At 38.2% G+C, this 18,737-nt stretch overlaps 1 long non-coding RNA gene across 1 annotated transcript; it reads right to left on the bottom strand.

Annotated features, from left to right (window-relative positions):
* Positions 1-5,321: 5,321 nt before the first annotated feature.
* LOC127441871 (uncharacterized) lies at positions 5,322-16,286 on the bottom strand. The gene is made up of 3 exons (XR_007897412.1): positions 16,141-16,286; positions 5,505-5,619; positions 5,322-5,427 (listed from the first exon to the last, which is right to left on the bottom strand). It is a non-coding gene; the product is annotated as an uncharacterized LOC127441871 (long non-coding RNA).
* Positions 16,287-18,737: the final 2,451 nt, after the last annotated feature.

Here is an 18,737-nt window from a genome sequence, read left to right as displayed (position 1 = left end):
ATTTTAAACTTCATACTGGGAAAACCATGCAATGAAATGCCACTTTATGTTGGACTTACAACTCGTGCGGAAATCTTAAGCTCTGATATTGCTGAGATGCAGGTGTGTCACGCAAACATGCCGGCACCGAGGGAGATTTACAGTCAAAAATAACTTTCACTTTTATTAAATAATATACATTAATGATTCAAAGTTTCTACATTATATGACAATAAAATCTGTTTAGCAAATGTGTGCAGAGACAGATGTTCAAAAGATGGTGGATTAAACTTTCTTTTGATTATCGTAAACCTGTAGGACAAACGTTAGCATTGCAGCATCGTTTATCAGTCTCTGTTGACAATCAAGGTACCGCTGAAAATGACAACATAATCAATCTCAAAGTTAAAAATAAGGCCCCTCTTTGATATGTAGTGAATAGTTGTCATGTAGTTGTCACTGAATTTCAAATTCAGTGAAAAGTCACGTCAAGCATTTTCATTTTCGATCATTGTTTTCATGATCGATCATTGCTGTCACTTCCGAGTACTCGGGTACTCGAGTACTCGTGCCCATCCCTAATACCTGCATTTGGATAACGCGAGTCTGAAGGAATATAAAGACATCTTTATGGGTCTAATTTTCTGAAGAGAAATAGTCCAGTATCTCATAGCAGTTGTAGTGCACATTTGCCAATCGCCTGTTTATGCGCATGCGCACAGTCAAATGAAGTACACTTTGAAAGGCATTGCATTAAAACCAAAGTATACTTTGGACTTAAGGCTTGTATAAACTTTAAACTTCAAACTTTTAAAACTACTCTAAACAAGGCTTTGTCAATCCAGCATCAAAGTTTGTCTTGACAAACTTTACCTATCAAGTTGTTTATTGAACTGTTATTAACTGTATTAAAAGGAATATCTTCTTCGCAATCAACCGTTACATAAACAAGAAGTTCATAAAGTAATTCAAATAAAGATTAACTTACATCAGCACTCTTGCTTGTGTGATATTGCTTAATTGTACAGACTTAATGGTCTTGAATGAAACACCGGATCCCTTATATCCTTATTTAATACCCTTATATACAGCCAGTTAAAATTCTGCACCTGCCAAAATCATGCTGGATGGGAGATATCACCTGTTTCTCAATACACCTCAGTAAGCCTGTGGGTGTGCAGTGTGTATTGTGTAAATATTATTCCGGGAGTTCTTCTCATCACTGTCAGGATTAAAATGTGCTTACAAGAGCCCGGTTTATGGAGCAAGGGTCAGAGATCCAAACCATCCTTAAGATGACATGCCTTAAGGTAGTAAAGCCCCTCAATGATAGCACCATGATTTACTTTTCCTCTCTCTATCAGACATCTAGGGACACACAGACATCGACAGGTGCATTGGACAATAGTGAGGATTTGATCTCACCGGAAAGAAAGATTAAAGAAAGGGAGTGTCACCTAAAGCCATTAAAAAAAAAAAAAAAAAACAGGATTCCTCTAAGCCTGCCATTAGTGATCAGATCAAAAGTGGGCAGATTTGAGATTTGGAGTTTGCTTTCCCTGAGAAACAAACAGCTGAGGACATGACCTCTCCTTACCAGTCATGTCATCATTTAGACAGCTTTGAGATGCGCCAAGGTTTTTATTTAAACTTATGAGACTCTGCACCAAGATGCAGTTCGGTCAAGATGCAGTTATTTTACTTTAATGACAGCACATATTGTATGTATATCACATGTGCCTGTTTTCCCTACAGTCCATGCTGCCTGCTGTCATATGTTTGCTGACTGATCTTCTGATATGCTATCTATCTATCTATCTATCTATCTATCTATGAGACCAGGGCTAGTTGTCACTCTGGGAAACTGTCACAATTGAAATATCTCAGTATCTATGTTTTGAGACCAAAGTCTAATTATGCAAATCTGTGTTTTCTCAAGTAGTAGTTTTCTATGTTGGTTTTAAAAACCTCAAAGCCCTTTTAAATTTCAATATTTTTGTGTATTCTATCCTCTGAACAAAAATGTCAATATCATCAAATGTTTGTAATAGCTGTTTGGTAAACAATTGAACACAATAAAACCATATATTCAGGAAATGGTTAACAGTATAATGAAGGTACATTTTAAATGAAAGTTTGAATTATATTCTATTTATAATTTAGATAGACAGACAGTTAGATAGATACTCTTTTATATCATTGACTTTATTGCCTCTTTTAGCTGCTCATCATCTCCCCCCAGTGGCATGGTCAAGTATATTTAGTCTTTGGGGTGATGACAGCATTCTTGAAACATTTCATGATTCAGCAGGTTGAGGGAGCCTCACTCAGGCATAAAGTCTGTTGGGCTGTGAAAGCTGTTTATGATGAGCTGGGCTGTTAGTGCAGAACATGCAACTCCAAGCTTGGCAGCCTGAGGGGATGTGTATACAAGTGACAAGAGGGGCCTCTTTCCGTTTTTTCACTCATTACTTTATCTACATCAGTTCTCATCACTGACTATGGATGTCGAGTCCAGGGTTGTTGGCAGCAGCCAGGATATCATTCTGACAGGGATAGGGTGACCAGATTCCTGCTTGTGGAAAACGGGACAGCCCCCTCCCAGCAAAAATGAAATTGACGTATCCTTCCCTAGGCGCAGATCAATGCGAAGTAGAGGGTGCATCCGCATCTGTAACTGTTGTCACCTTGTACTTTTCGCTGGCAGCAATTTTTCTTAGTGTGCGCTTGTCTTTTGAGAGTTTATCATAAAATGCAGAGCAGTCCAGTCCAAAATTAAGACGTACGAAAAGCATTGCCTTCATGACTGTTACACTGAGTCGAGATTTATCCGGTGTCCATGCTGCATTTATTAATGAGAACACACGCTCCACAGATGCAGATGTCCCAGGCAGGCATAAAACAAACTCCACAACCTTGGCTAAGACTCCGAAATTGATGCTCTCCAGCTCACGAAAAACGTATGTCCATCTCTCAGACATGGTCTTGTTCATGTTCCACTCAGTGATGCGACGAGTGACAATGTTTTTTGCGCAAGCCCACTCATCAAAGAGCATGGTTTCGTCAATTAAACTGAGAGCGGGGATTCTGGAGTAGAAGTGTTCGAGGCTGCTCTGAATGTCTTTCCACTCTGGGATGTTTGTCAGTAGGGCCCACTCAAGTTTTTCTGTGTTCTCCAATGAGCGGCTTCAATTTTGGAGGTAATCCACCAATGCTGAATAAAAGTTTCTCACTGCACAATAGAAATCATCCGCTCGCATGTCACCAGCTTCAACCAGGGCATCCAACTGCTTTTTACTGTCAGAGGGTATGAATGATTCCTACAGCCTGGCCTGCAAGATTTTTCTCAGATCATGAATGTGCAAAGCCACTTCTGTGGCTGATATGTGGTCTTGCTCTACTATCTCCAGTGCACGGTTAAAAGTAGCTGTTTGCTTGAGTGCGAAGCCAATCCAAAGTTTAGTGCAAGGATCGCTGAAAATGTCTCCCAGAAACTTTGGGCATTTTTCTTGAGAAATAAAGTATGCACACAGACCATTGAAAATGTGTAGTATTCTTTCAAGAGCTGGAATCAAGAGAGAGGAAACGTGTGTTGTCATGCTGCAATAATTTCTTATAGTCCAGCTGCACAAAAGCGGGTACGTTTCATATGACAGCTTCAGATTTGGTGCGGGCAGAAGAAAATTTCGGATCATACAATTTCTTGATCAATTTCATAGTGCAGTCAGCCGTCTGAAAACTATGGCCGTGCACAACAGAATGATAAGCAAAAAGTCCTTCATTGCATGCACCCTGTCAGATTCTAAACTTTGCTTCGCCAAAAAATTGCTAATACTTGGTGTGGCACACTTACTTTTAGCAGCCTCCACATGCTTTTTTGCATGAACATGCTGCGTGATGTCAGCGCAGCCTCCATGGGAGATGGAAAAGTGAGCTCCACAAATCTCACACCTCACTTTACTAGGCTCTGTCTGTGACTCCTTTTTTAGAAATGTAAATTCTTTTTGAAGATCCTCATTAAATGTACACGTGTGCTTCCTTGACATTTTTCCAGCAGCAATTTCATCTGTGTGCTCTTTCAAACTGACTCTTCAATCAGTTCACTAACTGGATGTCTATTGATAGAGGATTTTGATTGTATAGTTTAATCCAATCATGTACTTCAAATAACATGGTGTGATTTTATTGGTTTTACAAGCCGTATCCTTGGCTACCTTTGATTAGAATACTCACATGACTGAGAAAGCCGCATAGGCAATAGAGAAATTTTAGGAGAGGGGAAATACGGTACAAAACATGATTTTTTCAGAATAAGATGGGACACTAGAAAATGTGCTTAAATACGGGACTATCCCGGGAAAAACGGGACGTCTGGCCACCCAAGACAGGGAATACCCCTCTCCCGTAACTCCCTCAGGCACTCCTTTGCCATAAATTATGGAGCCCGGCACGGGACTGTATGTCTACACCTGTGCTGGTTGACTCCCTCTTGGATGGTAAGAATATGCTTCAAAGAGCACAACATCTGCAGCATGGGAAGGTCCTGGTCATGCTTGACCAATATTTGGCACTGAACAAAACCCTCTCTTATTTCCTTTTTCTCTATCTTTCCATCTCCATTTGTGGTTCTCACCATGACATTCTTTGTTTTCACCGAATATTTCCCTTTTTAGCACTCTTAAAGTAATAGTTCACCCAAAAATGAACATTTTATCATCATTTACTCACAATTAAAGTTGTTCCAAACCAGTATGACTTTCTGTTATTTTGGGGAACTTAAAAGGATAAGTAAGGAAGAAAGACAACCTCACTCACCCTTCACTTTCATTGAATGGAAAAAAGATGCAATGAAAGTGAATGGTGACTAAGACTAACATACTACCATCTTCTATGGAAGAAAAAAAGTCATACAGGTTTGGAACTTCATGAGTAGCGTATAGTGAGTAAATGATGATAATTTTCTTTTTGGGGTGAATTATTTCTTTAAATCTGTTTAATCTGTTCATTGCTGTCTTATTATTCTTTCTAGTTTCTGTCTCTCATTCATAATAATTACTTAAAACAGTTACCTTCCAGTCCCAGCAGCTACAGAGGAACCTGTATTTTGGACATTGTGCAAACAAATCATTTTGTACATGCCTGCACATCTAATTAAAGGTGTCAAGGTAAAAATAAAAAATAAAAACTCTCTGCAAGCTGAAACTGCATATTGGTGTGTATATGTGTCCTTTTCACCCCATCTTCGGTTTCCTGCTCCCCTTAATCCCACATCCTGTCTGGTTCAAAGCAAAATATAGGTTTCTGGGCTTTTTTTTTTTTTTTTTCAACACAATCTGTTTTATTTAGAATTGTTCCTCATCCATCCTTAGTCTCCTTCCTCCCCTGGCGAGAAGCTTCCTCAGACCCCTGTTGCTTCAGAACTCCAGCACCACAACATCCACCTCCACCCTTACACATGTGCAGAAAGCATTATGGATAATATCCACCTAATGGGGCATCCAAAGCAAGTTCAGGAATAAGGTTACCTCAAGCAGGTATAGCAGTGCTAGAAGCCCATCCAGAGAGGTTGACTACAGAGAAACATTAACAGAGATTGTGTTTGATTGTGACTGGTCCAGCATCATCCCCTCACACAGATGCCTGGAAGTGCAAACAAGAGTATCTGTTAAATTCATCATCAATCTAGTACATTCCTGCAGCTCACATGCAGCACTGCAGCCATTATTGCCATCGTTTCTGGCTGCCTGGTGTTTCTAACGCTCAGGTCAGATTAATCCTGATTCAAATAGACAGTAGATTAGCAGCTTTAGTCTTAAAACTATTAAATTAACATCCCCACTTGCAGAGGCTGAGGAAGAAAATTACAACCATGTCCAGGCATTGTTTCCATCTGAGCTATTGGATAAGGTTTGGGTTTTAGATAATTTTAAACTTAATGTATCTAATTTATTGTGACAGCAAATATTCACCTATACAGTATGTCACCTAATTACATGTAAATGTTTTTTTTTTTTTTTTTTTTTATTCTCTGAGAAGATATCAGCATTAAACACCATTACAGCCATTTGAACAACATCAAATATTAGTGAAACTTTAGAAGATTTATTGGAGCTTCTTTAAAGCTGCACTACATCACTTTGTGCGCTCTAGTGACTGTGGTTGAAGCTTAAAATTGCAAGCAATTTGCAGAAGAAAACTACGTCGCCTGCGTGTGACCATAACTGGCAGATATTCAGAGCCGGAGTCATAATGTGCTATTTTCATGTTGATATTATGTTATTCGTTTAAACATTTAAAATTGAAATATTACTTGCTTTGATGAAGATAAAAAACTCTTATTTTACATATTCTGAATGAATGAATTTTACACTTATAGCTCTTTTCTGACACTACACTCAAAACCTTTACATACACTGTAAAAAAATTCTGTTTAAAAAAAAAACAAAACAAAAAAAACAAATGGCAGCTGTGGTTGCCAGAATAATTATGTAAAAAATACAGTAAAAATGTAAACAACTTTACAGAACAACCTGTACATTTTACAGTTTAAAACTGTTGTAATTTACATGACCAAGCATGACCAGTAAAAAAAATAAAAAATAAATAAAAATGTGTTACATTTACAGTACAAAAACATCATAAACTTGATATTAACCTCCTGAAGCTATAAAAATCTGCTTTTTACTTTATACGGTATTGTTAATCATAGTAGAAATTTCAGAAGCGCTCATATAAACATGAAGGTGTTTCTTCCAGAAGCAATGACTAATAAACATGTAGAGACAGTGCTCAGTGTCACACACAAACACTAAACACCATCAGGGTAACACATGTGAAATTAAAATAATGCAGTAAACATTAACCAAATTACATCAATTATAACACAGAACACCCCAATGTATGTAACTGATATTAAAGATAAGAAGAAACATAACTATTCCCATAAAATATGATGAAATATGATATATACTGTAATTTTAACAATAATTTACTGTAAAAAGTACATGTACTCTCTTGTTAAACATAATGAACATTTTTACCATTAATTATACAGGAAAATCATAATTTTTACATCTAAAAAATGACATTTTTACAACATTTTATTGTAAAAACTACTGTATTGTCTTTTAAAATATATAAAAAACATTTACTGTATATTTTACAGTTAATACTCGTTAATATATTAAAGCACTCTCTTCAACTACTACCATTGACCAGTACATTTTAATATGATTATTCAAGTGTTTTATCTAGTATTAATGTTTAGATTGTACTATAATTATCAGTTTAAGAGGTGAAATTCGTGATATGGCTGATGCGAGTTCAATGGAAGACTTTATTATTTTTATATTATATTGGACAGCCTCAGTTGATAATGCAAGTGATCCATAATACTACAATAGTATGTCTATGCAATGCACACAATAACACCCTAAACTAAAAACATAAAACAAGGATTCAGTAATGATGGCGACAGTGGCGGCCCGTGCATTTTATGTCTAGGCCTTCGGTGCAATTCATGCCATTAAGAAAACACTGTTTCACAGTTAATAAGACACCCTATGCATATGGATATCATACATAAAGACATAGTCAACTAATAATACCAATTGACATTTTAAAAAAATGTCCATGCACGAAACCCAAAACCAAGAAGGTCTAACACCAGGAAAAATTTATCTAATAATATTTATGATTTAAATGTTGCTTGCAATAAATTTTTTTCGTAAAGATACACAGTTACTTTTCAAAACTTGAACCGACACTGAATACTCCAGCCAGCCTAATTTACACTTAGAAAACTCCTGATGTTAATATAACAATGAAAAAATCACTTGCCAATTAGCTTGAAGTGAAAATCAGCTCTCCTTTCCTGTTTACATCACAGATTTGTAAATCCATAAGGATCTCTTTCTCAATGGCAATAGCGGCAATGATGACAGCCGACTCGTCAGCTAGGTCACACGCTAATCGCTTTCAAATTACGTACATCACTTCAAGCGTGGTTGCGTCACTCAAGGCCAGCTAGAAGGCCTCTACTGGGACATATCCTAAAGACCACACCCACCAAGAACAAATAAATAAATCTGATTGGCTGATGAATCTGACAATATGACTTTAGATGCCTATTCATTTGCACTGTTGAGGGATTCTTTAGAAATTCTGAAGGCCTAATGGGTGGAGCTCAGACTCACACGCTGCTTTAGCTAACGAGCTTGGCTTCGGGCATGCGATTTGTGAAACAGCCATCATGCTGAATAAATTCTGATAGGATAAACTTTTCTTTTTTTGCGATTCATTTGTAGATGAATTAGGAGTGGAAATCGATTCAAAATACATAGGCAAAAGGGTGAATGAGAATGAAAGGATAAGCATATTTATTTATAAGGCATGTTAGGCCAGCAGAGAAGGCTTTGCTGGCCCTGAGCAGCGTTCAATATCGTTATAATATTGCGTTACTCCTTAAAAAAGTAACTTCGTTAATTAAAAAGTTACTTTTTATGGAAAGCGTTACGTTACTTTTGCTTAATTTTTGCATTACTTTTTTTCTCACCGCCACTCTCTCTTCTGCTATGCTATGCATTCCATACAAATAAGCCATGCATTGCAGACAAGAGACATTACAGGTCATGCTAGCTATTGTACAACACACTTGTCAAAACAACAAACTAAACAAACAGCTATTTAGAAAGTCTACAATCAGTAGGTCTTCACGTCATATTTATAATAAAGACTCAATAACAGGAATATGCATGTTTTTTTTTCCAACGACATGGCAGCCAATATGAATAATGAAGAATAGTCTCATCAAATGCAACAAAGTTCAACATCTGAACCTGCAACATATGTCATCATATGTGGTGCCCAGCAACAATGACAGAGTCAACTTGAGATGTCAGGATAAAATTCAGTAGGGAATGCCAAACTAACATGTTCAAGGAATAAGTCTGATGAATAAATGAATATTTTTCACTTAAGTCATCTCAGTGCAAGCTTGTTTTGAGTTGATCCACGGTGCGTACTGCGGACAGCCTACTGCAAATGCGCATATTGATACAACTTGAACGGAATCATTTTTAATGCTACCAAAATGTCACAAAAACGGTATGTTTCACGTCACATTACTTGTTTATTGTAAAACAAAAATTTAGAATATTTAAAGAAATTAAGAAATTTTGTCTGCGTACACAAACCATGTAGTATGTTGCTCGCAGCCACTGATTCAGAGTCAGCTTTTCTCATCCCATTCTCCTAGTTACGGGGAGCTCTAACAAGGAGCAGTTTGGCTGCATAAGTCAGTGAATGGAGCGAGTATTTCACCCTGTGTGTCATGCTGTGGCCAGTGGAAGGCTAATTTTATAATCCCTCTGCCTAAACGCGTTTACTGATTTTTTTAATGCAGCATGTATTTACACATGAATCAGTCACATTTCACTCAACTGAATGATGAATGTTAAATGCTTTAAGACGGAGCAGTTCGGATGCAAACTGATCCTAGAGAAGTAATTACGGCAGCTTTAAAACAAAGCAATTCGGATGCACAAAAAGTCAGCAATCATTCCACGTTGTATGTAACTGTATAATCATGCCGTGGCCACGGGAAAACTTCTCCAGGCTTATGCCTGTGCTATATTTATACACCTTTAAATGCAGAATCAAAGTTTGCCTTATGAGGACACATTTTTTAACTCTTGCTGTGATTGTCATGACAATGGCAAAGTTTATGATGGCTGCTCATGTAAGAGGCTACTCCAGTGCACAAAGAAATCAGCCGCTGCAAATGAGTACAACTGGATTCCACTGAAGCATTCAGATTTACATTCTTTTACCAGCAATATTTTGAAGTTTTTAAAACTTAAATCTCAGGGTGGGCTAAAAGAAGACTTGTTGTGCTCTGCCCATTGCTGATAAGCATGGCTCATACTCTCTAGAACTACAATACCCATCATGCACACACTACAACCCCCATCATGCACTACTTCTCCTCCCCAAATTTTGCACACTTTTACTCCTGATTTATTGCAATACTGGGAAAGGAGGTGTACAAAAGCAATGTGATACTTATTTAAAAAGTAACTCAGATATTATGGTCTAAAATAAAATACAAAATTGCATTAGTTTACTCGTTACTCAAAAAAGTAATCTGATTACGTAACGCATGTTACTTACAATGTGTTACCCCCAACACTGGCCCTGAGAATTCGCCACTGGATGGGGATAAACTTAACTTGTATTAAACATGAAATAATATGATAAAATATGCAATTTAACTATTACAAGAAGTCAATTTCAGAAGTCAAACATATAACTAAACATGTTTCAGAAAATTCACCTGACAATGTAGATCCATTGCGACTGGTAAACACACAAGTAATGTTCAATTCATAAAAGCATGACAACCAGTATAAGCTTCAACAACCCTACCAGAAAACATATCCAAGCATTATAGTAAGTAAAGAACTTCGCTCTACGGATAACAAGAGTTCAATGTTCAATCCATCCAGATTGCTGTGATGCTGTTCTGAGCTGTGTGGCAGTGACTGACTGAACTGAAGAGTGTAGTTTCCCCGAATATGAGACAGTCAGTACTTCTTTCCTGTGATTACAGACATGAAGTAATGATGCAAGGATGAATGACATAAGCCAGGGATTTCACGCCAAATCCAACCCGACAGCTCTAAATACAAATAATTTTTATAGGCCTACCGTAATGAATCAGGGTAAGGTAAGGACATTGTTTATGTACTCAATCAATAATGGCAATTTGTTCATTTTTAACCAAAAAATCTTATGTAGTGAATAAGAGTTAATAAGAACAGTTTTACGTATGGAGCAACACCATTTGGAGCAAAATACAACTCAAAGGCTGAATTGTACTACACAAAATCTCAGTGTGGTAATATAGCATGCATGGACACTTTATTGACTGCTTTTTATGATTTAAGTAGAGTGACTTTCCTGCCTTTAATGTGCCGTTCACAGGGCATACACATATGCTTTTCACCTGTCCTCAGGAAATTTTTGTGAAAGGCCAACAAACTGATTTTCTTTTCTGCATAAATGAAACAAAATAGCTCAGGCAGAGCAAGATTGTAGAAGCCAAATGCTTTGTCAGGATATCAAAGATTAAAAAAGAACATATTTAGCCACAAGAACAAGAATTCACAGGACTTGGCACCAGAAAACTCAAACACATTGGTATTTAGATTCACAAAACTAATGGGATAACAAGGAAGTGGTGGAAACAATCAGGGAAGGAACAAGGATCAACCCAAGGACAGCAATGAGGAGGCCGTCGACACCATGCCAACATTATCTCTGACCATGAAGGTCAATGCCCAATGCAAATGCATAAAGAAATATCTGTATAAGGACACAAAACTGCAATGCTCCCGTTAGCATGTTCGACTGTCAAAGATGATCTACAGGTGCACGATATTCAAAAGAAAATATAATTTGCTGTATTTCACACACCTGTCTCAGCAAACGTTTGCTAAAAATTTTATTATCATGTAGGAACTTTGACTCATTGTGATTGTAATTTTCTTAAATGTAAATTTCTCATATTAACTTTGTATTTCTGCATGGGAGCCGACTTGCTTGCGTGACATCATGCAACTTCATCTCCGAATGAGTTGCAAGTAGAAAGTTGGAAATTCCGACTTTCCGAGTTCAATGGAACACAGCATTATCATCTGGAGCTGCAGGAAAATTATGTTAAGACAACGCAATTAATGCAGTATCCATTTTTTTACTTCCTAAAACTTCACGCGAAAGGACAAAGGTCGTTCCATGCCATGCTCAGCTGTTTAAATAGGCTACTGTAGGAAAATTATACCATAGATCTGCTTTGTGTTTTTATAATTCTTATACTGAAGTCAGTAGATTTGTAGCCATGCAAGTTTTAATGAAGGAGAAGGTAAGGACGTTATCAAAACTCACTATTATTAGACTATTATTGTTGTCTTTTTGGATGAAAAATAATGCTCAGACTGAAGGAAGACTATAGATCTGCTTTGTTCTTTTAATGCTTAAACACTATAATCTCTTGGTAGATTTCGGTCATGAATGACTCAAAATGATTCACTGACTCACTCATAGCACATAAGACGCTCATTTGTCACCACCTAGTGACATTTCCAGAAGGGGTCACTGAACTAATCAGTTAATAAAATTGAACAAGATTTGTGAAACAGAAGCAAGCCTCACCAAAATACTCTTTATTTTGCAGCTAATTCTTCACAATTGTAAACTTGAATCACTAAAATAGCTGGAATTGGTGCTTTTAGCTTATTCTTTTAAAAAAAATATCCCTAGAAAAATTGTTCGTGGACCAGTGATTGTCTTACCTTTTTCGCTCCTCATGAGTTTGCATCCCTGTAATTTGTTGTGGGATTGCAAGAACAAATCTACAAATTAGAAAAGAAGCAAATTTGTTGTTTATTCATTACCCATTTAGCACTCTTGCCAGCTGTGACCTCACACAGTGTAGCCTACCTATGTGAATTGTTTTTTTGTTTTTTGTTTTTTGTTTTTTGTTTTTTTGTTTTTTGCATAGCCGAATTTCAAACATTACAAGTAAACATACTACTAAGATGGACAGAAAACATGGACAAGTTCTTGAAAAGGAAAAATATTGATGTAGACTGAAGGACCTGGACATTCAGCAAGCTTCAGCCAGGTATACTTGTAGTGACTGAACGGCAGCTAGAGAAAAAAATAGTTTTGAGATTTCAAAATTCAGCAAATTATACTGACACATTCAACATCTTTTATATCTGTATGTGTAGTGTCTAATAATGCGATGGCAATGTATACTTAAGTTTCTCTTGACAATGAAGTATATGAATCGAATCTGCCCATTTGTTCCTATTAGTAAAAAAAGTCCACTGGAAAACGGCAGAAGATTTTGCCCAAATTGTAATTACAACATGTCCTCTGATTTTATGGCATGTATACATATGCTTGTATCAAAAAGTAATACCTGTAAAAAATTTTTTTTTTTAAACGTATCATTTTAACGTACATATTTAAATAATTCAAATAAATCATAACTTACCAATTTCTTGCAAAGGACACTCCGGAAACTCTAAAGGCAGATTTATACTTCTGCGTCGAACCAACAGTGTTGGCTACACGTAGCTAAGGCGGTTATGGCGTAGCCTACACCATAGCCTGACGTGCACCTCTTCAAAAATTTAACTGCCTGCCACGTCGACGCAGACCACAACAACTGTGATTGGTCCACATTAACCACAAACCGCCCCCCCAGGATAATAACAAGGATATCTGAGGTTGCGTCGCATTTTATACAAGATTATTTTAATATCTATGCATCATATCACATTGTATTTGGACTCGTGACCATTAAAGCAATTGTCTCAGTCGGGAGCATCTGCTGTTTTTAATTCTGTTTGTGTTTCATGAAGTTACAAGCAAAATGCGACAAAAGGTATCTGTTTATAAATTCTAAAAGCTTTTTTCTCCAGGGTTTTACTTGATATTAATTTGATGTGTGAGTGAAATAATATGTTTTGTATTCTACTTGCGAACTTTCCGATTGTAAAACTTGAGACATTTGCCCTAGCGGCCACTAGATGTCGCTAGGTTAAGTTTAAGACTTTTAGTTTGAAGTTCTGTGTATTCCTTGTCATGTGATATCCTGTTTCCCTCATGTTCATGTGTCTTGTTCTCATTGGTTTATTGTCTTGTTAACTTGTTATCAGTTCTGTTCTGTTATTGGTTCCTGTTTAGTAGTCTTGTTATCTTGTTATTAGTTTAGTCTTGTCATTGGTTGTCTTTGTCAAGTCCCTTGTCAGTGTATTTAAGCCCTCTTGTTTGCATTAGTCCCTTGTTGATTATTGTTGATTGTAACCCTGTTTCCTTGTCCAGTTTATCCGGTTCTGAGTCAAGTCTAGTCATTTTTGTTGGTTTTGTTTTGGATTCATGCTTTGGATATCAGCACTATAAATAGATCTGCACTTGGGTTAGGGTGACCATACGTCCTCTTTTTCCCGGACATGTCCTTTTCGGATTTTAAAAAAGCATCCGGCCGGGATTTCTAAATTTGCGAAAATGTCCGGGATTCGGCTTTAGGTGCATTATGATGTGCATCTGGTCTAATACTTAATTGTGTGTGCGTGCATATTTGCATTGCTTTAACCCCTCTTTGTAAGTCCTGCCTTCTCGCACACCAATTGGTCGATTATAAGATGCTTGCAGCAACTACTGGCCAAATTCCTGCCTGTCAATCTCTCCGCGAACACGTGAAACGCTGTTGGGTTCGGCATCAAACAGTTGCTTGACAGTAACAGCAAATGGCAGCTGAGTGGAAACAATGCCCAATCAAAAGCACAAATTTACAGAAGATTTGCACAAAATATTCCTATGCTTTCGTCCAGGTCCAGATCCGTGGGAAGCAGAATGTATGACATGTAGTCAGTTGCTAATAAAGGTGCAAGTGATTTAGAAGCAAACATTAGCTCTGCGAAGCATAAAGGGTCAGCAAAAGGTGAAAGTTCATCAGGTAAATTAACGGACTACTTTTTGCGACCAGGTAAAATTGTTATCCCATTGCTTCATTTTCCATGGCCATTCAAAATAATAATAATAATAAATGAAGGTACACTCATGGCATCAAATATTTTATTTTAGTACATGGACATTCAAAGGATTCACTGTATTTAAGTTTGCATTCATAGTAACACTGTTTTGAACCCTATTATCACCGCCCCCCCCCCCCCGGTCGCTGCCAGTGCTGACGACCACGGAGACCGTTCCCCTGTCACTGCCTGTGCTCATAACCTCGGAGGTCATTCCCCTGTCACTGCCAGTACCCACGACCACGGAGGCTGTTCCCCTGTCACTGCCAGTGCTCATGGCCACAGAGGCCATTCCCCTGTCACGCCCAGTGCTCACGGCCATGGAGACCATTCCCCTGTCACTGCCTGTGCTCACAACCATGGAGGTCATTCCCCTGTCACTGCCAGTGTCCACACCCATGGAGGCCGTTCCCCTTTCACTGCCTGTGCTCACGACCACAGAGGACATTTCCCAGTCGCTGCCAGCGCTCCTGAGCATGGTGGTCATCAACGAGCCTGTCAAGTTACCCGAGGCTGTCAACGAGCCTGTCCTGTTACCCAAAGTTGTCGACGAGTCTGTCCAGTTCCTAAAGTCCATTCAGTTCCTCGATCTCCCATGACTCCACCCCTCCAGCCCCTTGAATCCTCAGCTTCCCTGGACACTGAGCTCTCTGAATTCCCAGCAGCTCTGACCTCTGAGCCCTCTGAGCCTTCCACGGCTTCGCCCTCTGAGCCTTCCATGGCTCTGCCCTCCGATCCTCCAGCAGCTCCATCTCCTGGGCCTCTGCCTCCAGACCCTCTGCCAGTTCCATCCTGGTCTCTTGACCCTCTGCCAGTTCCATCCTGGTCTCCTGATCCTCCACCAGTTCCCTTCCTGGAGCCGCCTCCCAAACCGCCGGACCCTGTTTCCTTCCTGGAGCTGCCTCCCAAACTGCCTGACCCCATTCCCTTCCTGGAGTTGCATCCCAAACCTGATCTGCACTGGCCTGCTTGGACTCCTGGTTCACGTCAGTCTTCGGACTCCCCATTCGCTTGGCCACCTGGTCCATTTTGCCCTCTCATTTCCCCTGTGCTTTCTTGGACTGCCAGTTCCATGATGTCCTGCTCCACCCATTATATATAATAAATATGTACAATGCATTGCTTGCATTGCTTTTGTTTATTTATTAAACATATTGTTACCATTTTGGCTGTGTACTCTCAGAACGACGCAGACACGCCAACGTAGAACCATAAATGCAAACCAACATGTTGGCCACTACATGAATCCTATGTAGTATAAATTATTAAACAGAAGTATAAATTAGCCTTAAACAAAACAAAATAAACACTGCAGCCCCTTGCTGTTGTAATTGAGGTCCTGGAATACATGACAATAGAATCAAGCATAAGTAAAGCAGTTAATTAGAATTGTATGATATGAGGTTAAACTCTTTCTGACAATTAGCTCCCTTTCGACAGCCTATATTGCCTGGTCTCTAAATCTTTCCAAACAGTGATGACACATACATTCAGTTGATTATGGACTGTCAGTCCACAGTTAACATGGTGATAATCACAGTCAAATCAAACCACTCACTGGTGATGAATCACACTGCCACAGACACACAAAAGATTGTCAAAGAGAAAGAGAGGCCTGATGTAGTGGACCACAGTTGCAATTTTTCATCCTTTTTTCCATTCTCTCCCTGCAGTTTTCCTCTTGAAGCTGGGTCTCAGAGAGCTACTTTTGAAATAGCAACACTGTTTGTTCAGTAAGATGAAACATCAAAGCGATAAAGCAAGGACAGTTTGTTGGTGGCTAATGATTTACACAGAGCAGGCTATGGGCAACGAGATGTATGGGAACAAGTCCATCTGCTGAGAGAGAAAACAGTGATAATATATGAGGGGATGTGATATGAGACAAATAGGAGAAAGCTTGTTTTTAATACTTGACAGAAGGCAAAAACAGAAAGAAAAAAGAATGATAAAGCAACATGAAAATGCTATGAAAACAGGGTTTGATGGTAGGCATAGCTGAGATATTGTTTTCAGGTTGCATAATAAATGGGAAACTTTAAGTACTATAACATGGCATTTAGCCCTCCTTGAGTTTCAAATATATGGGGTGTTGAGTGAGATTTAGTGGATAAATCAGCTGTGATGTATATTCCATATCTGGTGACATTCCAATCTGGCATTCACAAAGTTCAAGTGACTACAAGTTGTGCTTGCATGTCTTTATGGTGCTACTTCTTTTGAGTTCACCGTATGGACATAAAATTCCAAATTTAAAGTCGCATTAGCAACCTCTGGTATTTATACACTGTGTTGCTACAACAATTGTATGGTCCATCAGCTGCAATTTAGCAAAATGCCAAGCATAATACCATGCCTGAGGTTTAATCCTGACTAATTGATAGAAATTAGGCTATTGTTCTCACATTATGTTTGCTTTTGGGGTGGGTAATTTTTATTGTCAGAAATAACATTTCAAATCTGATACCAATTTGTACCCTGAGTGTTGGATTTCCTGAATTGTTTCCCCCTTGGCTGACAGGTCAGACCTAATGCAATAATACAATTTATATGTCAAGAGACACGAGCACTGAATACTCCACAAACTGTCAGTGTATGATTTCTGCAACTTTATTTGTGCAACTTTATTGACTTATTTCTTGCATGGACAAGAGTGCACCTAGGGTTTCTGATGTGTTTCGTTTTATCAGGGAGAGGTTTTTGGTGAGATAATCTCTGCAATAGGGCATGTGTTGATGGGTGTGTGTCACACCTTGTTCCTGTGCCGACTGTGAAGTGTGAGGAGACTAGCAGGTATTACAATGTCAATGGCTACGTTTACATATATACACAAATACTCTGAATATTGCAATAATCATTTGAAAAATGATACATTTCAACTCTTGTACTATAGACTCACCTACATTTACACACTTATTCCAATGTGATTAGCTTCCGCAGTAGCTCACCTTATAGAGTGTTGGAATTTGAACTCTGAATTCTGCGGTTCGAGACCAGCCAAGCACGCAAGCTGATAGTGAGACGACAGTGTCATAGAAGTGACACAAGATGACGTGGTTGTTTAAGAAAATGTACTTTTAATTTCATTTAGGTGTTGGTTAAGAATGTCTGTTTTGTTTACCAGTCATTTGCTTTTAGGACACTGTTGGTTAGGGGTTCAGGTGTTCTAAATACAATTATTATTTAAACTATTTAATTATTTATTTTTATACACAATTTACAATTACACAATGATGACTCTTAAGACTTTATAGATATTACAGTTTCATTTTCTCTTAAAGCACAATTTTCTGTAAAGCTGCTTTGAAATGATGTGTGCTGTGAAAAGCGCTATAGAAATACAAATTTAGGGTTTAGGTTAAAGTTGTAGGATAGGGAGGTACGTTTTACTCATTAAAACCTCCATCTAATATTCACCTTACAAACCTCATCTGATTACGACACCATTTCACTTGCTTTTGGCACCCCCGGCTGGACATTTCACTGGAAAACTGCAGCACGTAATTTCATTTTGCAAGAATGTTCGACAAGGAAAGTTAGACTTTTGATACTAAATAAAGTGGGAATGCATCATTACAATTTTTGAAAAGGGTACAATGTACAGCTCAAAGATGTATTGTATCTAAGCATCTGATTGTTTTATAAAGTAGGATGATTTTTCATTCAAGAAACTAAAACCACATTTTATCATGTTTTTATCATGAATCAAATAAAATTAAAGTGGTCAACTATTACTACATTCAATATGTTTGACATTACATGATACAACATGTGTTGTTCTCCTCTTATGGCACCCTGTGCATTCTTGGGGATCTGAGAGGCAGAGAGAACTGTAGTCTCACATTCACAGTTCATCTGTCTGCAAAATCATACATCACACAGAATTCCCCTGGTCCCCAGCACAGCAGCGCCGCTGTCTGTCAACTAAAGCCAAGTCAAGTAGGGCCTGCTGCCAGCTCTGATTCACTGTTACACTATATTGTTCCTTGCTAGTTTGTCCTATAGGGACATTTTTATTTTTTATATTGCCGTTAAGCCTTTTAATTTCTGTGAGAAAGAATTAATTAGATATAAGGGAATTGTAATGAGCCCTGTTTTTTCATTAGTTCGTAGACAAATCTCTTAGAACTTAATCAAAGAAAGTTTCTATCATAT

This window comes from Myxocyprinus asiaticus, chromosome 1 (assembly GCF_019703515.2).
Source record: "Myxocyprinus asiaticus isolate MX2 ecotype Aquarium Trade chromosome 1, UBuf_Myxa_2, whole genome shotgun sequence".
Lineage (NCBI taxonomy): Eukaryota > Metazoa > Chordata > Actinopteri > Cypriniformes > Catostomidae > Myxocyprinus > Myxocyprinus asiaticus.
Note: the sequence above shows the minus strand (reverse complement) of the source record. Positions and strands in the feature narration are given on the sequence as shown.